The sequence below is a fragment of the Rhinolophus sinicus genome, linkage group LG03, assembly GCF_036562045.2.
Source record: "Rhinolophus sinicus isolate RSC01 linkage group LG03, ASM3656204v1, whole genome shotgun sequence".
Taxonomy (NCBI): Eukaryota; Metazoa; Chordata; class Mammalia; order Chiroptera; family Rhinolophidae; genus Rhinolophus; species Rhinolophus sinicus.
The window spans coordinates 79292827-79318502 of NC_133753.1; the positions used below are offsets into that span (position 1 = coordinate 79292827).

Below are 25676 nucleotides of genomic sequence, written 5' to 3' on the forward strand. Positions count from 1 at the left end.
CTTTTTTACCCCTTCTAAGTTATGTTCACTGCTTCTTTCAGAGCCATGACTGGAAACATTAGATTGCTTCTTGCACTCTATGATAGAAAGCTTGGCTGACAATCACTCTTGGGAGGTCAAGGAAAGCCAGAACAGGCATTCATATTGGTTTATTCATTCAAAAATATTTATTGAGCAACTATTGTGTGCCAGTCTCCTGAGATTAAAACTATTAGCAATCTTTAAACGGAGAGGTAGTCTTGTGCATCTGACATATAGATTAGAGGATGGGCTAAAAGACCTTGAGTTATTCCCCTGTCTTCATAATCAGTGATTATTGCTACAAAAAAGTGCAGCCAGAGACATTTTACAAATGTTGCAAACATCCCAGCGGCCATACTGGTTTGTCTTCGAATGTCATTAGGATTGTGTGTGGTAATTAGTTTCTTTTTTTCCAGCCAAAGAACTCCCCCCTTCAGCATGGCAGTTTCTGGCCTTTTCAAATTCTTTCTTAGCAACCGATTTCTAGATCATTGTAATCAATCTTTCCCTATGGGAAAACCTTTCCTGTTAATGAGCTCATCATCCTATTAGGTGAAAATACACAGCAGCACAGTTAATATTTGAGGATGAAAATAAGTTACTGTTTTCTGAATAATGAGCTCTGAGTCCTATTTTAAAGCTGAATACACAGTACAAGACCAAAATTTATTATTATTTTTTTTATGAGGACAGACACACTTTGCTTCAAACTAACTACACTTCATGAAAACTCTGATAAGAGTCTGCAAAGCAACACAGAAATATTGCAGCTGTGGACTCTCAGAGGGAAGGAAAGAATCCTTATATTGTTCAAGTATGACACAATGAGTTTGTAATGGAGTCACTCCATCCCAGATGTATTCGGTCAGATTCAATGTATTAATTCTCCCTGCATGCCACCCGGGTTCACTTAGTGGTGAAACGGAGGCAGCATCCAATTCTGTGACTTGCTTTAGACTGTATAGGAACTGAGCAACTGAGCTGGGGGTGGGAGGAGGTGCAGAAGCATAAGGAGAATAAACTCCTTCTGAATAAGAGTCTGGTACCAGGACCAACAACAGTTTAGGCAGGTCATGTATAGAGGTGGAGGTGGCTACCAGCCTTTGTTACAGCATTAGTGACCCTGTCTCTGTATTCGGGATTTGAGGTCTAAGGCCACTCAAAGAACATCTCTAGGAAACCTTCTATAATTCCTCATACTAAGTTTGATGACTTCTCTGTGTTCCCCAGATATCTTGTACACACTCCTTTATAGTTCTTACCACCTTCTACTGAATTGTCTACTTTTTCACAGTGGTTGCTCCATGGATTTTGGAGAAAGGTCATTTGGCTCTGTGACTAATTAGCTGTGTGACTTTGGGCGAGTTACTCAACCTCTCTGAACCTCAGCTTCCTCAAGAATAAATATTGGCGATAATAGTACATAATAGGGTTGATGTGGGGATGAACTGAGTCAGTAAAGGGCTGGGATGCACTAATTATTATCACTCATCATCAATATCACCTTTCTCACTAGATCATAAGTTTTTCATGTACAGGTTTTATATACTAAGAGCTCAGCAGATAGGATGTCCTCAATAAAAGTCTAGTCAATGAATTTCCTAACAGTAGCTGCCAGCATCTGGTAAGAGGCCAGATGTATCTCTCATGCGATGATAATTTAGCCTGTAGAAAGCTAAGGGTCAACAGTAGTACAGAAGGGGTCACTCACTTTTCTACGTCTTTGCAGTGGTCAACAAAAGTGATAGGAATGGCCTTTGCTATGAGGGGTTAGGATAGGAAAGATTTCTTCATAAGGAGATGGATGGTATGATGAATCCAGAGACTCTTGCACCAGATATAAGCTTCCTGCCATACCTCAGGTGTCTCCATTTAGAAGGGGGTGACTGTTGGGGCACGTCTTCCAGGGTAAGCTCCCCGATAAAGAGCTCAGCATGATGAGTGTAGAAAATGGAGACTGTACCCTTTTCCATCAGCACTGCCTTTCGTGGGCCTCCAAGGGCAGTGGGGGTTCTTCGGCTCCCTTGGCTGCCCGTACTGCCTGTGTGTGGTATGCACGCATATGGGGGCCACTCTTAGTGTAAGTTATTAGAAACAACAGAGTGCTTCTGAGGGAGGAGTGTTCTGTACAAACAGTCCAATTCGTTTGCATCTGGGATGTGTGGGTGTGGTCATGTCTAAGGAAAACAATCTGGATAACTTCTCAGATTCCTTTGTAGCCTTTTGAGTGCAGGAAACAACTGCTGTTGGAGAGAGAGAGAGAGAGAGAGAGAGAGAGAGAGAGACATAAGTCAGGGGAATAGAAGAGAAAATCATGCCATTTCTAACCAAATGTTTCCACAATATTGCCTCTTTTAAAATCAGCACTGCTACTGAAATGAAGATGTGACTATTGATTTGGAAATATTTCAGGCAGCAGTGTTTTCACCAGTTCCTCGGAGATGTCATTTAAGAAAGAGAATGACTAAAATCTGGTGGTAATAGACTGCCTTTTCAGCAGCCTCTTCTCAAGGAGTGAGACCGGCTCACCTCTGGCACAGTGGACTTCAAAATTACAGGAGGAGACGTTTGTGTGACATTTAGGGAAAATACAGCTAAGGAGATGGCTTCATCCCTGAGCAGGGAATAGAAGGGGAATTGCTTCATAGGAGTCAGGAATCTGGGCTCCAGTCCAGGGTCTGCTCCTAACTAATGTGTGACCTTGGGCAAGTCACTTCCTTTCCTCAGGCCTCAGTGTTCTTATCTGGTGGCTCTCCTCCAGCTTTAACATTTCTAACGTATTACAGCACAGGAATACGTACAAACAAAATAACAAGTAAGACAGAGCTGTACTCTTTCCTTTTCTTGCACATCAGAATTATAACCCTGTATCGCTCCATGTTTACTAATGTCTAGACAAATATTCAAATGGGTTATAGATCAATTCTCTTTTTAAAAAGTTTCCCCACTATAAAAACTTGCTGTATCATCAAAAAATAAAATAAAATAAAAAATACAGATCCCTTGCTCATGGCATTTAATTCAAGTAATGATTTCTACATTTAATTCTTTCACCCAGTTATTTAATGAGCATTTTTAACACCAGCTGTGTGCCCAGTGCTGTCCAAAGGAAGATGGCAATGAGACCGCTTAAGAAGCCACCACACGATGATAGCCCAGTAAAACAACACTAGCAGTATCTTGGAATTTCTCTGAGGATCTGACCTGCACTTACATTTTGAAGTGAGCCTTTACATGAGTATTTTAGCAGAAGACAGCCTAGTTCAGGGCGTATCTACCTGCAGCATCATGTAAAATGCTTTCTTCAATATCGTGTCAGCCAGGTTTGTATTGACAAACTGGGGTCATGGCTGGCGTAAAATTCTACTTCCTTTGTCCAAGGAACAATGCAAATGTCAAAGGGAAGTTCCCACTAAAGTCTGAAAAGACGGGATCTGGGAGCCTAATAACTTTACAGGGATGCTAGGCATCCCCATTGTGTTGGGATGACCACTGGGTTCCATCTCCTGAGAGGCAGTGATAGTGACTGATGATTGGAGCCCTGAGCGAGGAGGATGGCCATTGCACATTGTCTTGTAAACATGTCTCTGCTTCCCTGAGGCTATCACCAGGCTTCCTGGTCTCTGTGTAGTGCAAACTTTAGGGGCACCAAAAACCAGTAAGAAAGTGATCATCAAAATGACCACAATGAGCAAGGATGCTGTACAGGTACAAGCTCTGTAAGCATTTAACAGGTTTTTAAAAACGGTTTCCAACTTAAAATTTTAAATCACTAACCTGACTCTCTCTCTCTCTCTCTCTCTCTCTCTCTCTCTCTCTCTCCTCTCTCTCGCTCTGTCTCTCTGTCTCTCTGTCTCTCTCTGTCTCTCTCTGTCTCTCTCTGTCTCTCTCTCTCTGTGTGTGTGTGTGTGTGTGTGTGTGTGTGTGTGTAGGAGATGATTTCTTTGTTCTCCTCTCCTAAGGATTAGGGAGTCCTCAGTGTTGAGCAAGAGCTGAAGGTCAGACATGACTGGTGGGAGGAACTGGACAAATAACACTCCCAGCCCTAATATCCTGGTTTAAAGAGTCCTCACGAAACTACTGGACAAAGAATTTGCACTGAGCCCCCTAGCAGACTGGAGGATAGGGATTTGGAGGAGAAAGATGAAGCAAATACTAAATTGCAAGAGCTGTGCACTCCCTGGGAGGAAATGTATCCTTCAGGGAAGAAAAACTCTGGCACAGCAAGCTGGGCTTAGCAGTAGAACTTCAGGGTCAAAGGAGCAATGACTCTTGGGTCAGTACGGAGGCTGTTGTTTGAAGGCACCCTGGCCCAATTATCTCAGTGTTGTATGCTTGCCCTAGTGAGAAGAATAAATAAAACTGGAAAAGCAGAGTCACCAAGCTCTGTACCACCACAGTGCCCAAGCAACTCTACTGCAGGACGAGGCCTCTCTCCAACAGAGCATAACACAGAGAAGAATACCTTTTCCTTCCTGGGTGGCAGGCAGTGTGCTAGGTGGCAAGGCACTTGGGCAGGCTCTGCCTCCAGAGCAAAGCTGTCAGCCTAAAGGGGCACGGGCGGGCAGTGTTGGTAAAGGATGCACACAGAAGCATTATCTCGGTGAACATGGGCCCAGAAAGAGTCTCAAACACTGTTGAGATATCCCCCGGGACTCGCAAGAATACCTACAATGCAGAGAGGGAGTAACACAGAGGGAATCCTACAAACCAGTAAAACTCCATATTGAGGATAAAATTGCTTCATTGATTCCTATAGCCTGGAGACAGATGGGTCATACTTCTTTGGAAATGTGCTTCTGAGGGGTGTATCAAACAGTTAATCTTGTATTCCAGTTATTCTCAGCCTCGCCTGTCTTGTTGCAGCGACTGCAGCAGTCTCCCGCTCTGTGTGGGCTGCAGTGGACTTCCCACAGGTGCCACCTGGCGCTGTCTAGTCTCATAACTGTACTTGGCAAGGCTGTCACCTTATTCCTGGGGCTTTGCTCTTGACACAGTCATGTGACCCCCACTAAATGCCCTTACCTGAGCAACAACCTGAAAATGCAAGAGAGCTAACAATCCTGTGGCTTAAATTTTTTTTTTTTTTTTTTTTGCTGTAAACCACTACTGTTAATGCACTACGTAATTGAGTCAGAATATAGTGTCTATATTGATGGAGACCCTGGTACTTCAATGGCTGAAATGATATTAGAAAGATCCAGATAATGCTGACTTCTATTACATTAAACCACAGTATTATACAGTTTTCCTTGCTGCGCTGTGGCTTAACTCTTTGACCAGTGGGCAATGGGAGTTCCCCACACCCCCGATGGTGAAGAAATTCTTCCATCTTTTTCTCCCATATCAATACAACATCCAGCCTCTGGGATGCAGTTTATATAGGTTCTTGGAGCAGGGCAGCTCAGTGGGAACGTGCTGGCCAAAGCGATGGAAACCTAAACGGGAGCTGGGAGAAGGGGATGAGCAATGTCAGTTTTGGCCGTAGGACCGGCTGCAGCTGTGGGACTGCATCTTACTTGACTAACTCTTGTGCCTTGGGTCCCTCCGTAATTTCAACTGCCACCAGCTTGAGAAAGACTCTGTGACTGATTAGACACAGACCTCCCCCTTCAGAGAAAGAAATGAAGGTACCTTGTTCCCAGAAAAACAGAAACTCCAAGTATATATGCTACATGGGCCAGGGTGCAAACAGTCTGCTTGGTGCAAGGGCTGGACTATATTAGACTGTTCTTATTCACCACTTTAGATCTCTTAGCTTCACTTGTGTCTTATTCCCGCTGTTGCTGCAGCAAGCAGCTTCACAATGGCACAACCGGACAGCAGTTTGCCTCTCGCGCGTGTTGTGCGCTGCTCGCCCATTACTCTGAGACTTCTTTGAAACCAACACAGAAAAGTTCACAGCAACCCTTTCCCATATACATCCTGGGTGTGTGGGAGAATTAACTCTAAAGAGTGAAACTTTGACCAATAGGATATGGGAGTAGGGGGTAATAAAGTCTTCCACTTTTCTCCCCTAGAGGGACATTTCTGGGACATTATTTATATGGCTTTGTAGAAGATGGTTGTGTAACATCGAAAATCAATTGTGCTCAGCAGTGTCTCAGGTTTCCAGGCAGGAATTCCCGCCTGTTCTCAGGAATTTTTTTCACTTTCCCATTCCCGAATCCCAAGAAAAGTTGGTCAGGAAATTGGGAAAATCGGCTCCTTGAACCCAGTAATACCCACAATGGGACATAAACGTACTACTCATAATGTATCTCTTAGACATTTTTCCTATTTATTGCTAGGGTTTCTGGGCAGGAATTTCTGCCTGTTTTCGGGAATTTTTTTCACTTTTCCGTTCCCAAATCTCGAGAAAAGTTGGTCGGGAAATCGGGAAAATCGGCTTCTTGAACCCAGGTGGTTGGTAGTATCAGCCATGACTTTGTGGAAATGATTCATCGTGGAGAACAGAAAACAGTTTATATCTTGGGATTCCGGGACAGGAAAGCGAAAAAAATTCCTGAGAACAGGTGGGAATTCCCGCCTGGAAACCCTAGCAGTGTCCAACTCAATACACTTCCTTGCATTGGTTCTATCTTCTTTCCTGTCTCACTTCCTTTGTGTCACTCCTGATCCTTGGTGTACCCTTCCTCCTTAAATACCAGGGGTGCCAAAAAAAATGTATACAAGTGGACACTTTGGTCAACATTGCTCAAGCAGTAGTTCACCATAATCAGAAGTGTCTGGATGCTGATGGTAACCACTGAGCACCTCTTGTAATTGCTGAAGTCAAGAGTGACTTGTATTCATCTTTTGTTATTGGTAAATATCGAGTATTACAATCTTAATATAGTTTTCCTTTCTTAAAATGTGTGTATATTTTTTTGGCACCCTCTGTAGTTGCATATGAAACCTTGCTTCAGGATCTGCTTTTCGAAGAAGTCAGGCTAAGAAAAAGGGTATCTCTGAAGATAGAAAAATAGATAAATGTACAACAATGAATATATTCCCCTCCCCAGAGGAAGGATAAGTCCAAGTTTAAGCGTAACCATAGATGAACAGCACATGGTACAAATCTTATCCTTAATGGAGATAAGATCTGGGCTTGAGTACTTGGTATCAAGTAGCAAGAGCTATAGAAAAGTAGTTTATAAGCCTTTTTACATTGCCATAGGACATCTCCATTGGAGTTTCAGAAAAATTTTGTATACAATTCAAGAGCAACAAACATTAATATCAGGGTTTGGGTTGGCCTTCTCGTAAGAAGGTGAAGGTGATTTTTAACCCCTTTCCATATATTCTTTCTGTATCTTGCTCTCCTCCCCTAAGACATCCAGGGCTATGTTCTCTTTTCCCTCTACCTTATCCCAGACTTTCCCACTACATATTATTTGGAAATGGTCACTTAAGATTTGCAATTGAGTGGTCGTCCTCCAAGAATCCCAGGAGGTTTTTGTATACTAACCCCTTAACTCAACAGACCATGTTTCTAATGTTAAAATTTCAGCCATCAACTGTTGACTGATAGAGATAAATTTAAGGGTTTGTTTTTTTAAAATCACATACATATCAACAGACAACAAGTGTTGGTAAGGATGTGGAGAAAAGGGCCCCCTTGTGCACAGTTGGTGGGATTGTGAATTGGTGCAGCCACTATGGAAAACAGTATGGAGGTTCCTCAAAAAATCAAAACTAGACCTACCTTATGACCCAGCAGTTCCACTCCTGGGTATTTATCCATAGAAATCCAAAACTCTAATTTGTTCATTGTAGCATTACTTACAATAGCCAATATATGGAAGCAATCTAAGTGTCCATCAATAGACCATTGGATAAAGAAGGTGTGGTATGTTTATACAGTGGAATACTGCTTGGCCATAAAAACAGAATGAAATCTTACAATTTGCAACAACATGGATGGACCTAGAGAACATTATGCTAAGTGAAATAAGTCAGACGGAGAAAGACAAATACCATATGATCTCACTTATATGTGGAATATAAAGAACAAAATAAACAAACAAACAAAATAAATCACATACACAATTCTTACATTTCATTCATATCTCAGACTTAGTCCAGGCTATTTTATTCCTGTGTCTTTTCAGGTAATGATCTTTACCTATGAGAAGAAAGGGCAAGAAAACAAAAACCAAAAAACAAACCCTGACTCAGTTTTTTCCCACCATATTATTATAAAATTTTTAGTAATAGTTGAAAGTCAGAATAATTTTACATGAATGCCCTTTTACTTACCACCTGGATTATTTCATTAATATTTTACTGTACTTGCCTTACCACATGTCTACATATCTATCCATCCTTCTATCCACCCAATAATCCATTTTCAATGCACTTCAAAGTAAATTACAGGTATCACTACTCTTCCCCCTCAATACTTCCCAGGCTTGATTTTCCTCTTAAGTAGTCTGCATGTCAAGACAAGCAATAAGAATTCAGCAATTGCTGCTTTAAAAAAATCATTCATTACTTTGGGAATCAAGGCAAAGTGAAACACATGGATGGAATGAATTCATTTCCTCCTCCTATTGTCTAAAATAGCAAGGAGGTGACTAAAGCTATGAATGTTTGTTTCCTGAAAACTAAAGTCCTGACTTGTCATCTTCATGGGACGAAAGAGCCATCAAACATATTCGTTCTTCCACATCCACGTGCTATAGTAAAACCAGCTCTCAATTGTTTATTTTAAATACTCAAATCATTTAGCAGGGTCTTTGTGTATATAGGTAAAAGTCTTTGAAGCTGTAAGTCATACCTTGAACTAAGTACAAAGTTTGAGTCAGACCAACGTAAGTTGTCTGATTGCATTCCTGACCCACACAGATACCCTTTGTGGATAAAAAACAAGTTGCCCCATCTCTCTTTCTAAATTCATTATCTCCCTGACACACTACCAGCCACTGGGTTTGAAGTTTCTCTGCCAAGTGTCCCTGACAATTTCAACTCCAGTGCTTTCCCATGGCCACCTAGCATAGCTCTACTTACTACCACACAGTTGAGCACTTAATTGTTTAATTATTTTGTTTAGGACAGTTCTGTCTCCCTCCCAGAATCCCAGTTCTTGGAAGATAAGATTGTCTTCTGAATCTTCTAACTTCAGTGCTAAGGAGGTTGGCACAGGGCTAGGCACTCATCTAAGACTTTACAGATCTTAAAGCCCTTTTATGTATAATATATATGTATATGAGGTCAGACAATTAAGTTCACGAACTCATCCTAGAAAAAGTGCTACATGCCTCATTGCTGAATATCACTATGGTCACCTTCAAAGTACTCCCCTTGGGAAGCTATGCATTGACGCCAGCTCCTAGTCCACCCTTCAAAGCAATTTTGGAACTCTTTTTCTGGAATGGCCATCAGAACTGTTGTCCTATTCCCCTTAATGTCCTGAATGTCATCCAAATGTCTTCCTTTCAATATTTCCTTTATCTTCAGGTAAAGAAAGAAGTCATTGGGGGCCAGATCAGGTGAATAGGGAAGGTATTCCAATACAGTTATTTGTTTACTGGCTAAAAACTCCCTAACAGACAGTGCTGTGTGAGCTGGTGCATTGTCGTGATGCAAGAGCCATGAATTGTTGGTGAAAAGTTCAGGTCGTCTAACTTTTTCATGCAGCCTTTGCAGCACTTCCAAATAATAAACGGGGTTAACTGTTTGTTCAGTGGGTACAAATTCATAATGAATAATCTCTCTGATATCAAAAAAGTTAGCAACATTGGTGCAACAAGTTCGTGAACTTAATTGTCATACCTCGTGTTCTCTCATTTAAACTTAATGTACAGTAGTAAACTGCTTGGCCTACTTGCTTCTAGAAAAGTGGCTCTGGGTAGTTTTAAAGTGTTTCTCCCGGGATATGTGATCACGGCAATTAGTATCAGCCAGAAGACTTTCCAACAAGTCCGCAGGCAGTCATCGTGAGCTGGGACTGAGAGACAGGGCTTTTCTGTGTCAGAGCCAGAATTCAAAACTGCCCTCTTTTTCTTGGGTAAAAGAAACCCAGGGTGTTTTTTTTCCAACACTCGTTTGCACTGACCTCTTTTTCTGGCTTCTCAGTAGAAGGATTAAGGACTCAGGAAGCATTGGCGGGGGAAATGGCTTGTTTAGCTGGACAGGGGGCTCAGGCAAGCCTGACACTGTAGGCTAGAAAAGCCACGAAGGAGCTTCCGTTATTTCTGGTAGTTCTACAAACCCAGGTCCCTGTCCAACCCCGGCTCATCCCACAGTGATGTGTATGGTGGTGTGTCTCTCATGTATATTGAGTCAAACTATTCCGTCAAATAAACAATCCTGGGAGGTAGCAGGAGAAGGGGTGCTGAAGCACGGGGCAAGTCATTAACCTTAACAACCTAAATCCTTTATGTCAGCTTCCAGAGGGTGCAGTCTCTTCTGAGAATGGTGCCCATGGCAATGTGTTGATCCATGTATGTGACACCTTGTGGAATCTCGCTAAATAATACATGCACTGATATGCTTCAACATGAAAACAGATTCAAGCAATAGATGAATGTGGCTTTCTTTCTTCTAAATTTCCCCAGAGAAACTTCTTTCTCATTCGGAATTTTATATAATAGAGAAATCATCTACAAATGCATTGGAAATACTGAAAATGTCGTTGAGGTCTGATGATGGGTGACAGCAACTGGGTGTCATGACCTGTTCCTGACCTGAGCTGGATTTAATTCCAGAACCCAGATGGGCTACGAATTGACCCTGTCTTCATTACCTTTGTCTTTACTGTGATTTTGCAGTGTTTTCAGTAAAGAACAAACTGAGAGACATCCTTAGGGGCTTATCATCAAAGTTGGGTGTAGAAGCAGAGAAGCCAATTGTCTAGAGAGGAGTGAGTCCCAGAGCTTCTGCTTTTGTATTTCTTCCTTCCTCCATCCTTCTACAAGTTCATTGCCTCCAATATTTCTCCGAAGAATCTTCCCAGGAGTGCACTGGAAAACAAAGAAGCGTAGAGAACAAACTTAAGTACACTGGCAGAGGAGAGGTGGGGCAGCTTTACCGTGTCCTTGGCAAAGAAGCATCATGTGACAGTCGAGGCCCACTCAGTTCTCCCCTCTTTGTCCATACCTGTGGTGGCCTTGGATTCCCATCAAAGCCTACACACTATGATGCCTGGAGATTAAAAAGACCCCCACAGCCTGTGAGTTGCCAGATTAGAACCCCTGCAGTCCATTAAGATGTTTGCATGCAGTGGCCAGCATGTTACAAAATGGTTGCCATAACTCCAGACATCGTGACCTCACAAAGCCATTTCCAAAAGCAGCTAGCAGAAATGTTCATCATGTGCCTTCCTTCTTTTATTAAGTATAATCATAACTAACATTTTTTGACCATTTACTGTATGTCAGAGACTATCCTAAGCACTTTATATGTATTAACCCATTTAATTTTACAGCAGATGAAGCACAGAGAGTATAATTAACTTTATCAGGGTCACACAGACAAGGAATGGTAAAGCTGGGATTCAAACCCAGGCAGTTTGTCTCCAAAGCCCTTACAGTGCCAAACCACCTCTCAGTTAGGGAAGAAGAGAATTCCCAGAAGCCTCAGCAGACTTTACCTTTATGCTTCATTGTTTAGACCTGAGTCACATGAACCCCCTGGCTCTAATGGAGGCTAGGAATACAAGTATCTGTCTATTTCAATCTATAGGAAGATGGGGGGGGGGGGTGAGGTTTAGTTGAGCAGTCAACGAACAGTGTCTGCCACAGTTACAAAATAAATAATGGCCTTTGTCACAGTGAAAAGATCCTGGTGCACTAAAGGCTTAGGTGAAAGTTTGAGGTCACAGGGCTATTTGGCTTACTGCCACTGGGGGGAAGAAAACAAGTTTCCGTCAAGACCAGCCAGAAATAGCAAAAAATGCCAGCATCCTGACAATCTCCTTTCAACCAGCCACTGGAGTGTCTGTGCATAAGCAGTTATTAAATTATTCATTCTGATTTAAAGGGGAGGAAATCAGATGCAACAGGTGTGGTTCTTCCTGCTTGTTGACTGGCTTTAAAATAAGCTTTCAGTTACTGGTCGCCTCAGGGTAAGCAGCAGGAGGACAAATCAGCTGTATTTTAAGCTAATTACCAGAATACTACAATATCTGTCAAATGGGAACATTTTGTTCCAGTTTTAATGGTCATAGAGTAGAACCCTGGAGAGGAAAGGAGAGTATTACATAAGCAATTTGCTTTACATAGACTCCAAAAAAGCCTCTGGATACAAGACAAGGTCATATTCCAAGTGTTATTGTACCTGCTTATAAACTTGGGTAGAATCTCATTTTAATAAGCTTAAAGAGACTTCCAAATTGCTACATTAGATCCAAATCTCATTAAACTTGAAGACTATTGCTATAGCATACTAAAATATACTGCATTGTTTCCTGGGTTTAAAATTCGCTTGTACAAAGCAAATGTTAGGTGTATAATTCATTTGCAAATGGCATGATGGGGGAGGGAGGAAGAGATGGGTGCCCAAAGCTGTGCCTGCCTTGTGCCAACCCATTAGAGCCAGAGAAGGTGAACGGGTGCTCCATCCTTCTACAATGACTGTAGTGGAATGCAACATAATATCTTAATGAAACATGACATGTTTTTCAAATGTTAGGTGCTTATGTCTTGCAGTTTTATAAATTGCATGTTTGTTTTAGTTCCAACTTCTCTTTCTCTTTTTTTGATCAGGAGCTCATTCTATGAGTACCAGTAACAGCTAAAGAATACTATAAACTGAGTGGGGTTTTGAGTTGCCATTATCTATTCAGAAAATAATTAAAGGTTCACTAAAAAACAGTCTGTAGCTGGAAGATGCTGAGTGCTCACAAAGCAACCCACCCAGATTGGCTGTTGTCTCTCCTGTGTCCCAGAGGGAGCTGTCGCATCCACTGTCCCTAATCTCCATGGTGCCTTAGTTTTCTCATCTGCAAAATAGAGAACTGGACCCTGTGGTCCCTAGGGCTTTTGATGATCTGAGGTTCTAAGGTTCTAAGGTGGCCGGATGGCTCAGTTGGTTAGAGCGTGAGCTCTGAACAACAGGGTTGCTGGTTCGATTCCCTCATGGAATGGTGGACTGCGCCCCCCTGCAACTTTAAGATTGAAAATGGTGACTGGACTTGGAGGTGAGCTGCACCCTCCACAACTAGATTGAAGGATAACAACTTAGAGCTGATGGGCCCTGGAGAAACGCATTGTTCCCCAATAAAATAAATTAAATAAATAAATAAATAAATAAATAAATAAATAAATAAATAAAGTTCTATGATTCTACACTCCCCAGGTCAGGATGTTAACAGAATTCCCCACGTATTATAAATATCACTAAGTCACAAACTGACATGCTTTTCCTGGACAGCCTGTTAATAATATTTAACAAAGCAGACAAAACACTGTACAAAAAGGAAATATCTTCATTCAAAAATGGATGATTAAAAGGATAAGTATTTCTAAATACTTTGTATGATATTTTTTTTCCTCTACACTATTTCCTGTATCCACACTGATGAGTAATGTTAGTATGTGAAGCTCTATCAAAGCATGGAAATAGCCTTATTCAGTTGGATATTAAAATGGCATTCTGCCTACATTAGGCTTATGAATGGAAGGTTAATGAAATTGTGCATGTTTCACTTTTCACTCTGCAGGTTATTTTGTAATAGGGATGAGACTGTCCTACCTTTAATTTGGTGTTTTATTAAATTAAATGCATTACAAAGGAAGAACCACTTTATTCTGCTATTCTATCCTATATTCACGAGCAAGAGGACATGCTAAGTGCTTTTTCTTGTTAATTCTGTTAGGAGTTTCCTGTTTCTAGTGAATGGGACATAAGCCATATTTTGCACACAGAAGAAAAAAGTATGTATTTCTTTAAACTGAGGCAGGAACTTCCTTTTGGATTCCTATGGTTTGCTCTCTTCCCATTAAAAAAAAAAATGGCCTTAAGCATATCAATGGTTAACTCAGTGGTTCTCAGATGGGTGGTTATTGGCATTGAGTGGGACAGCATTCAGTTTACATGACTGACCCGTACATTGCAAGGTATTTGGCATTCCTGGGTCCCACCCACTAAATGCCAGAAGTACCCTCTGATCTTTGTGACAACCATACCAGCCTCAGACACATCTCCAAATGCCAACTTCCTTGAAAGAATCTAAAGTAGAAGTTTTCCTCTGCAGAAAGGAAGTCTGATAATAGATTAATTTTCAAAAGCCCACAGAGGGTCTCTGTCCCCATGTAGAGAAATGTGGTTTCAGTCCATGTCTCCAGTTAACATACCTTTGTGACTTTATTACTCTCCAATGATGACACTTTTATTAAGAGAAAAGGCATAAGAGAGGATGTATGAGAATCACATGACTTATAAAAAATTCATACACTTTTCCTAGATTTTAAATAGGAATCGAAGCTTTCATCATGTAAACTTATGGAAAATGTGGACTCATTTCTCTTTCGTACTCTATAGACTGTGATCCAACATAAAATAACTCTTGAGAAGTAAAGATCCTGCATAATAAGAAACATACACAGGAGAATGAGTGATTTTGTTTCCATGTTCCAGACGCCTCTGTGGTGTCAGGGTTTTGACTTCCAATAAAAATTCAGTGAACAGGTATTGGGTGCTAAATGGGAGAGAAGATATCGAGTGAGTTGGGCCTTCAAGGATAAACGGGCGTTTGCCAGGTGGTGATGGGGTAGGGAATGGAATTCCTAGTAGAGAAGAGCATATATAGTCAGAAAAGTGTGAAAGGGAATGGAGAAAATCCAGTACAGTAGGGCATTAGTGGAAAGGTGGTAAAGGGGAGGGTAGACGCTGAGCCAGGGTGGCAGCACCTAAAAGCCCTGATACGCCAGACTAAGAAGGTGGAGCTTACCTTAGAGGTAGAAAGGAAGCAATTTGGATGTTTAAAAAGGAATGTAAAATAATGAGATTTATACCGGGAAAAGAACTCTGATGGCAATATGGCAGATGGGTAAATGTAGACAAACTGCAACCAGGGATAGTAAGTAAATTGATTTTAAAATTTACTCATAAGGTTTGGGAAACCAAGTTAACCCACAGCAAATTGAAGGCAGATATAATAAATACGAGGATTTGCCAGTGAAAATTTTAATGACTTCTCCTGATATTTGGAGTGCCGGCTCCAACCACTGTTCCTTTCTAAATAACGAAGCATGAAGCACTTTCTTATACCAGGTCCCCGTGTTACAACCTGCCTAGTCACGGCATTTCCCATCCTCCTTCTAAGGGGAAGCCACGTGACTAGTTTTTGCCAGTGGAGCTTTGGTTTTGAGTGTCACCTATGGGTGGAGTGCCTTCTCCATACTCTCCTCTTCTGCCAGCTGAATGCAGATGATGAGGACAAATTTCCAGAGAATGACAGAGCCACAGTATGGAAGAGCCCATGTCCCTGAGTCATAACATGGACGAAAACTGCTGAGCTGGAACACCTGTATTGTATTAGGTTGGTGCAAAAGTATTTGCAGTTTAAAGGTTAAAAATAATTGCAAAAACCACAATTACTTTTGCACCAACCTAATATTATTACATAAGCAGGAAATAAACTGAGATTTCGGGGCCTATTTATTTCCACAGTCATTCAGCACTGCCTCCCGTTCTCGCTTGGGGACTGAGAGCAGAACAGTAAGCTTGAACCTCTGTTGTCTGGTAGGTTACCTAACATTGTTAAATGATTGTGGTAATTATCTCAGATTTCATTGTTTTCCCACATCAGGAGTAGCTCCCTCTTTTTCTTCAGCATAACGAGGAAACCAGAAGGTGTCATGAACACAGAGTATGTTTATAAACACTTTGTTCTTATGCCTTCTCAAAAATCCTTGAAAACTGGGGGAGAAAAAAAGAACAGAGCCTGGAGCCTAGTAGCACCTCTCATCTGTTAGAGGCCTCCATTCTAGTTCAATTTATATTTAGATGTCACTTCCTATTTCACACCTCCACTTGCCAAATTGCAACCACCTTTGGTGTGAAATCCAGCACCTGTTTAATGGGCTCACAAGAGATGACACAGCTGTTTTCAATAGTAAGCAAAAGCGTAACACAGCTGGGAAAAGGTAGTGAGACTGGAAAGGAGAAAGGCTAGGAATCTGGAGAATTTGCCTATCCAGCTGTGCACTGTGTCACTGATATGTGCAACTGGGATCAATCCCACAGGGACCCTAAAGGGACACCTACAGAATGCACATCAGAGTTATCTGCCTGAGGTATAGCAGGGGATAGGGGTTACCCATTAGCAACCATGCCCTATTGGTGAACGGTTACCCTGGACGATATCAAGACCCCTGCACTTCCAGGTTGCACATTCTTGGGGGCCAATTTCAGTAGGTACACCATGCTCACCTATCAAAGAGGACACCTTAAGGAAAGAGGATGTAAGATAGAGTGCCAGCAGAGTGTGATACAGACCTCAGTGCTAGAAAATGCAGGTGGGATTTGAATCCAATACCTTCTGATACCAAAGTGATAATGTCACTGCCCACATGCCACTGCTCACCTGGCCTGAGGGAAAGAATGCAGGCCTTGGTGTTGGAGCAGTGCCTGTAGTTCTGGAATAGCTGCTTGACTCAGGCAAACCATTTACTCTCTGGCCCTCAGTTTCCTTCCCTTTAAAATAGGGATACTGAACAAATCCATTATTTCCCAAATTATGTTCAAATGTACAGTGATGTTATACAATGTTAATAGGTATAGCTGGGAAGAAAGGGTTTTCTGGTCAAATAAGATTGATAAGGGGAGCTAACAAAGTTATACAAATTTCTTCACTAAAGGATATCCCTGTCTTTATGATATATATTATACAACATCCTTTATTTGAGAAACAGCTCACAGGACTAGGCTGTTTTTATGCTAATATTTATTGAGCACTTACTATTTGCCAGGCATCATGCCATAAACTTGTCATGTATTGTTTTGGTCATTCATTTGTTTTCAAAAAAGCATTTGTTGAGCTCCTGCTATGTGTACTACATTGTTCATGGCTTTGGGGACACCTCCATGAACAAGACAAGTCCCTGATTTTTACTTGGGGGTGAGGTAGACAGACAATAAACAAGTAAACCAACATATGAACAAAATATTGGCATACGTGATCTCATCTTATCTCACAGCTAATGAGACAGGGTCTATTTTATCATGCCCGTTTTATAAATAATGAGATTGAGGATTAGAGGGGGTAACTTATTTAAACTGATAGAGATGGAAATGCCAGAGCTAACACTACATTAAAGTCTGCTCTTAAAATGTTGACATCAGGTGCACAGAATTGGATTAATCAGTATCCTGGGTCGATTACATATCTTCGCACCGATCCATGTTTAGCTCGTTCCTGTAACAACTATTGTCCCAACCACTTTGCTCTATTGTCTCTTCCACCATCCTGAAGATCCGTGCTTTGCAAAACATCAGTTTGAGAAACAACACACCACATAGTCTGGAGAAAGGGTTTTCTAGCCCTAATGAGATAAGCAGCAGCAAAAGATTTTGCTCATACACATAACGGAGATTCAGAACTCAAATGATTGAGAGGTGACAGTATTGCAAAGTACTGCATAATATCTTGTGAGTTATGCCTCTCAACAATTCTGAATAGACTTGCATTATTCTCTTCTTACCATAATAATTAAATTTTTTCTCGATAAAAAGTAAATGAAGTTTATGGAAGTTCTTGCAACTTTAATAATCTAAGGAGTGACTTGTCAGTGATAAGCTGATTTAAACATATATTTTATCTTGACAACTTCCTTTGAAGAAAATAAAAATCCTGGGCCCAATTTTAATGATCCTTTTGTCTGTGATATCACTATCAGAAATAATAAAGAAGAGGAAGGATTATACTCTCTGTGTATGGCCATCTATTGAAATGGTCAGGATTGTTGAATGTTAGATGCAATGAAATATTCTTTGAAGGTATGACCTATTTGTTTGTGGATAACACTTTCTTAAATGCTTTGCTATTTTTACCACTAAAAGACTCCTCTTAAAACTTAACCTAGTCCCAACATGGTGGTCACCATGAGAATGCTGCTGCAGACGATGTCAATGTTACTTTTGAAGATCAACAAAAGATAAACAAATTTGCATGAAATACAAGTAGAATCACAGAGCTGAAGGAAGAAATAGATGTAAAAAAGAAACAACTCCAAAACTTAGATGCTTCTGAGGGCATCATGCTTGCAGAGGACGACTGATTAATGATACCTTATCAAATTGGTGATGTTTTCATTAGCCATTCTGAAGAAGAAACACAGGAAATGTTAGAAGAAACAAAGAAAGATTTGCAAGAAGAAATTGACGGCTTAGAATCCAGAGTGAAATCAATTCAGTGGGTGTTAGCAGATTTGAAAGTTCAGTTCTATGCCAAATTTGGGAGCAATAGAAACCTTGAAGCTGATGAAAGTTAAACATTTTATGACACTTTTTAAAATTTGTTTAATAAACTTGAATATTGTTTAAATGCTAATTTCCCTTCTTTAAATGATATGGAAAGCAAAACTTTCTTATTTTTTAATTTTAATGTATTCAATGGAAATTTGCCTATTTTCATGTCTTGCTTACTTATTTTATATTTTTTTAAAAAGACAGTATTTGTCTATGTATTTTGCATGATGATTGTATCAAGTGTAGGGGTTTTATGTCATGTTATTCAAATCAGTTAAGCAAAAAAATAAAAAAAACTCAACCTAGATCTCATCTGACTTTAAAACTTCCCAGCCAAAAGGAACTTGAGAGTTACAGTTCATATAAAATCCCCACAGTAGTTGGAAACACCACACACACACACACACACACACACACACGCACACACACACGCACAATTATGTTTAAATAATTCAGTGACTAGATTTTAAAAAATGGAAAAAAGAAACAGATTGTTCTTCCTGGAGATTTTTACAGTAAAGGGTCACAAACAATAAAAATAACACAAGATAATCTTAGAAGGATGGGACCCCAATTATTTGAGGTCTTTTAGGAAAGAAAATTATAGCGAAATAGTCCCTTCTGCTTCCATCAATTGACATTGAGCTGCGTCATGTTCTTTAGGTGTGTACTAGGGAAAGGAATGAGAAGTGAAAAGGGACAAAAGAGTCACCGTGTTGACAATTCACCATAGACCATGTGTTTGTTTGTTTGTTTCTTTAATGCATCATTTTATTTAATAGAGCTGAGGCAGGAATCATCTATCTTTGACTGGCTGGTCTTATTGATTCAGTATTCCCAGGCCCTGGTTAAGAGGAAGTATATGTTAAAGCTGTAATTCTCATCTTGCACAAGGAGGAGACCATTTGCTACCTCTGTAAGATTCTTTGGATACTCGTGCAAAATCAGAAAGAGAAGGACAAACCCTTGAAAAGGGAACATTTGCCTATTCTGCTAGAATAAAATCAGAATTAGAACTTCTTTCTAGCAATTGCTGGGATAGTAAAGGTCTGGTGTTCTGTTTCAGAGGGGATTTAGTCCAACGAGACCCCCTATGAGTTTATTATTTCTAACACGTTATCACCAACCTTAGACTTCCCCAGGGTCAAAAACTTACCTCTAGTCTGAGACAGCCTACTTTTTCATCAGGATGACACAAACAATACCTTCCACCTAAAAGTCCGTACATGGTCATAATGACAGGTACAGACGGCTAATTTCTCCTTTCATTAATTCATTAAACATATATTGAGTAATTTCTGCGGGAACGCCGAATTGAATGACACCTTGTCTTTGTAGAGCTTTCAGTTCCATGTGGGTAATAGGTAAAGTCATAACAACCCATGGTATGGTTAAGAGGGGAGATACATGGTCTGGGAACACAGAAAAGAGATACTTACGAAGACCGTGGGAAGTCAGTGAAAGCTTCCACAAGTTGCCAAAGAACAATGCCTGAAAAAGAATTCAAAATTGACTAAAATTTTCTTTTTATACGAGTTATTCTCTTGGTGTCTAAGTACACAGAAACCCCTTTTGGAAGCCTACTACATTTATTTTCCCCTGAATGCTGCCACCCTGTGCTGTGGTAGGTTCAATGATTTGGACTTGAGGGTCTGATGATGGCCTATTAAGGAATAATAAATATTTGTGTCTCCCTAAAATTCATATGTTGAAGCCACACCTCACGTTGTGATGGTATTAGGAGGTGGGGCCTTTGGAAGGTTATTAGGAGCAGATGAGGTCGTAAGGATGGAGCCCTTATGAATGGGATTAGTGCCCTTACACGAGTCTAAACCAAGACTACCAAGTACTGGTATGCTTATGTGGATATTTGAAACTGAGATTGCCAGAGAGCTAGGACTTAAGTTCATTCTACCTATATAACACAGGACAAAATGAAATCTTAAAGGAGCAAATTAATGCTGGCCAGGAAAAGAGGGATGTCTACACAAAGGAGTTAATAATGTGGGTTGGCTCTGAAGGGCAAGCAGGATTATTCCATCAAGCACCCAAGAAGGGCAAAGCATTGAGACAGAAAGAAGACTGTGAGCGAGGGCTCAGAGCCGGGCAAGCCTGTTACCCAACGGGGCTGGAGGGTTGGGGTTCTGCCCTGAGGTGCTGGGAGATGAAGCGAGAGAGAATGAGGGCTAATGGTGAAGGAGTTTTTGCTCTATAGAAAATAAAGAGCCATAGATGAAGTGGCATTTGAAACATGAAATGGGAAGGAGGGCAAGGAAGTCTGACAACATATCTTGAGCTCCAGAAGGCCAAAAAATACGTCTTCAGTACAACTCAATTCCACAAGTAAACATTAGAGCTGGAAAGATTAGAAGTGATCTAGTGTCCAGCCCAACAGCCCTTATTTGCAATTGAGAAAACGTAATGATTTAAATGACTCACATAGCTTTTCAAATGACTCATGTACTACTTAGTGATGAAACCAAATTCCTGCTTTGCCACTTACTATCTCTGGCTTTAGACAAATGACTTAACTTTTCTAAGTCTTAGTTTCCTCATCCACAAGATGGATGGTTGTCATGACGATTCAGTGATAATATATGTAAAGTGCTTAGTAACATGCTTGATATATAGGAAGAACTCATTTAATATTAATAAAAACTATTAACAACAAAAATAATAACTACAATATTATCAAAGTTCCCTGATTCTATGCAATGCTCATTTATGTATGTCACTAGTGGCCGATCCTGGCTGATCATCTGAATTACCTGGGGTGTTTTAGACAGTTATAAATTTCCTGGCCTATCCCAAACCTTTTGAATATGAATCTTGTGGTTACTGAGGAATCTGAATTTTTGAAAAGTTCCATAGATGTTCCTGACGATAAGAACTAGGACTAGAAACAACTCTCCATATTTACTATTGTTCAAACGTTATTTTCTTAGTCTAAGAACTTGGAATCATTTTCCATGGTTCAGTCCTTTACATGTAGGTGTAGGAATTAGAGTGGGGAGATGGGTATTGCCCATAATGCTGGGATCCCAGGAGGTTAGAAACACACATCTGTGCTAAAAAGAAAGGGGGGATTGGATGGCAAGATTGGAAATGGGATATTCATCACTGGTGGAAATGATTAATTATGCCCAGTTTTGCACATACATTTGCATGCCTCTTAATATAACATATGCAAATACATCTTTAATAGCATTACTTGTTTGCCAATGTTGAATGCCAACTGTAAATAATTTCTATTTTTTGTAGTGTTTAGGAAACTTCAATATGGCACTTGCTGGCAGACAGTTGCTGTCTCCTGGATTTAGCAACATATTAAGTAATCATTACAGAAACATTTTTCACTTACTACTAACAAAAGAAGTCTAGACAACAATTTGTGGTTGTCAATGGAAACAGAGGACAGGTAAAGCAGGAATAATTTCAATTTATGGAAAAATTTTTAAATGTGGCCTACAGTTCCCTTTTTTCCCTTACTAAGCTTTTGCTGATACAGAGCAAATTAGGCCATTAGAAGTTTCACCCCTTCTTTTAGGATCCTAGCTACTTTTTCTGATGATGTCACCAATGGCCAACATACGAAGTTGGACAATTAAGTCACCAACTTATCCTAGAAAAAGTGCTACATACTGAATCACTGAATATCCCTATGATCAACTTCAAAGTACTCTCCTTGGGAAGCTATGCACTGATGCCAGAGGCTAGTCCACCCTTCAAAGTGATTTTGGAATTCTTTTTCTGGAATGACCATCAGAGCTGTCTTTGTATTAACCTTCATGTCCTGAATGTCATCCAAATGTCTTCCTTTCAATATTTCCTTTATCTTGGGGTAAAGAAAGAAGTCATTGGGGTCCAGATCAGGTGAGTAGGGAGGGTGGTCCAATACAGTGATTTGTTTACTGGCTAAAAACTCCCTCACAGACAGTGCCGGGTGAGCTGGTGCATTGTCATGATGCAAGAGCCATGAATTGTTGGCAAAAAGTTCAGGTCATTTACGTCTAACTTTTTCATTCAGCCTTTTCAGCACTTCCAAATAGTAAACTTAGTTAACTGTTTGTCCAATTAATAGAAATTCATAATGAATCATCCCTCCGATGTCAAAAAAGGTTAGCAACACCGTTGCAACAAGTTCATGAACTTAATTGTCAAAACTTGTAAGGTGGGCAATAGAATAAATAAGAGAGAGAAAATAATTAGGGGCTCTGGTAGTCTGTATAAAAATCATAGAAACGTATTTGCATTACTGGAGCCCCACGTCCAGAGCTTTGGATGCAGTATATCTAAGGGTGGGCCTGGGAATCTGCACTAATAACAATACCCTCCCTCCTCAGTCAACTCATGATTTTGATATGGATGGTCCCCAGTTAAAAAACACTGCCCTGGGTCATATAGAGCCTTGAAACTCAGTGTGGTTCCTGGGCTGGCAGCATCAACATCGCCTGGGAGTTTATTAGAAATGCAGAATCTCAGGACACACACCAGGCCTACTCAGTGAGACATTTTAACAAGATCTCCAGGTGATTTATAGTCACCTTCAAGTTTAAAAAACACTGGTCTATAGGAGGCCTCTTCTTCCTTCTTTGCATGTAAGAACCTATTCCATTTCCCCACAGGCTTTCCCTCCTAAATTACTTGGGATTGCTGGGTTTTCAGGGTGGGTCCCCAAACCTATTGAGTCAGAAATTCTTGGGGGAAGGCCCAGTAGTGTGTGTTCTAACAAGCCCTCCAGTCCAGATGATTCTGATGCAAGCTAAAGTTTGGGAACCACTGGCATAGTTAATGTTATTGGCTCGTTTCTGAAAATGAAGTTTACCAGAGCACTCAGTATCTTCTGTTGTGCACAATAGGCCAGTGTGAGCAGATCACACAGACGCTTGCTTTATGTTATCAATCCCCCAGAATCAGTCAATCCTACAATACCTCCTACCTCCTGCTTCACTGGTAAAGAGGATGCTTTGACTAATACAAACGTTGGAGGCAATCATCTCCTGTAGTAATTAATGAAATGCCAAGATTGGAGAGCAACCTGGGTAGCTGCGCTGTATAATGGTATCAGGGGATGAGTGGCTCAGACATTTGAGTTTCAAATGAAAAATAACTTCTGATCCAAATATCTTGGAGGTTACAAATTAGTGTTCTCTGCTTTTTGGTGATTGACCCGACTGGAACAGCCTGAGTGAATATATCAAGGTTTGATGATGCTCAAAAGAGAGTCCCTGAATGTGAACTGGGGGTGCAATGTGGTGGAAAGGTCAGGGAAAATATGGTTGGACCACTGAGGAAGTCAAAGCTGAATACATCCACCTTTGTTTCACTCTTCACTCAACACTTAACCTACTACCAATTAGCTCTAAGTTAGAGGTTTTTATTTCACTCTCAGCCCCTCTCACCATGTCATCAGTCTTGGGCTCTCTCTCTCTCTCTCTCTCTCTCGCTCTCGCTCTCGCTCTCGCTCTCGCTCTCTCTCGCTCTCTCTCTCCCTCTCTCCCTCTCTCCCTCTCTCCCTCTCTCCCTCTCTCTGTATCTCTTCATCACACTCTATGTCCTTCTGTCTCTGACTCCCTACCTTCCCATCCCATCCCATCTCTTTAACGAAAAGATTCAGTGTACCTCCCAGGGAACGGGGGTGGAGGAGGAGCAGATTTCAATATGGACAAAAGCAAAGAGACTGCAAATAAGGTTTTTGTTGGTAATGTTGATTACTTTTTCTGATGTTGGAGAGTTGTGTGGATGAAAAAGGGGCCACGTTCTCAGAGGGCCTAACAAACTCAGAGACCAAAAGTAACCACATATATGGTCTGAACATAAAAATCCCTAACTAAAAGCTGGTCATGGTGGGTAGTCATGTCTTAGGCCTGTAGCTTCCTTGACAAAGGTCAATCGTTACCTTAAGTGAGCCTGTCTATTGTCTTTTTGCATCTAAGATAACATGCCTTTGAAATGTCAGAGTAATCTCCTTTTCCAGACCCCTCAGGGCACAACCACTGGCAACAAAGCATGAGACCACAGAACCCCTCATTGTTATCTTGTTCCCCACATACCATCTCTATATGCTGTTAATGTTAATTATTAACGCTCCTGTACCCACCGGTGTAAAATAGGTATGTGTCTCTCCATTTCACTTTTTATCCAATCCCAGAGATTTCCCCATATGGCTTCCCCCCACCCCCTTAATCTACCACCAATGGATTTCATGTAACTCTCTTTACATCTCCTCCTATATTCTAATGCATAAAATAAGCTGCAAAACTGCCATTCTCTGGAACATTTTCTCAATTTGTTGAGATTTTGCTTCCCAGCAATTGTCGTCAATTTGGCCCAAATAAACTCGTAAAAATTCTTCACAGGTTTGGATGTTCTTAGTGGACAGTTTCATGTTATCCTGCTATCGCTGTTCCTTTTTTTTTTTTTTTTTAATTTGCGAGTGTTTGCCATAGATTATTATCATGCTATTTCTCGATGGGATTGAAGTACTAGTTTATCAAAATGTCAGCATAAAGACCAAAAGTCAAGCAAATTTGCTGCAATAAGGAAAGGCTATAAATTTGCTGTCAGTTAAGAAATCCTCTGGAATTCAAAGTACCAGCCTAGCAGAAAGCATTTTTTAATAATTGTGACTGAATGAGTGTGAGGTTAACCTAGTGTGCCTGTGCTTTGATCTTGTGCCTTGTTAAATTTCTCAGTTTTAATAATTGGGGCCATTATTTGTGCTATGATTTCAGGAGCTATGCTATCAGGAAATGCCAGAAATATAAAATCAGGTTCATTTTGCTAATTTCACTTGTTGAAACTCACATCTATCCTCCTTTTATTCTTACGAATGTTAATCATGTATCCTAGAATAAGACTTTCTCTTTCAAGTCTTAATTATAGTTTGGTTGAAATGCGGAATCTGTTTAACATTGAAAGTGTTTGTCAAATAAGCCTGATACAGGAAATTGTATAAATAACTTAATCAATCAGTATTTTGTAGCCTAGGTCAAATGATCATGCCTACATTAGTATTCCCATCAAATGTGAATACCCTCAGTGAATCAGTAAAGCAAAACATAACTAACTACTCAACTGGGTTCCTCCTATGTAATTACTGTGTTATGCACTGCTGGATTTTAGAACCTTAGCTATAGGCCTCACCTTCCAAAAGTTTGCATTTTTAGACCAACAGTCTTCAATAAAACTTTCTCTGGTGACAGAAATGCTCTGTATTGTTGTTATCCAACATAGTTGACACCAGCCACTTACGGCTA

At 40.6% G+C, this 25676-nt stretch overlaps 1 pseudogene; it reads left to right on the top strand.

Moving 5' to 3' along the window:
- Nucleotides 1-1821: 1821 nt before the first annotated feature.
- LOC109459756 (prefoldin subunit 4) lies at nt 1822-18440 on the top strand (annotated as a pseudogene).
- Nucleotides 18441-25676: the final 7236 nt, after the last annotated feature.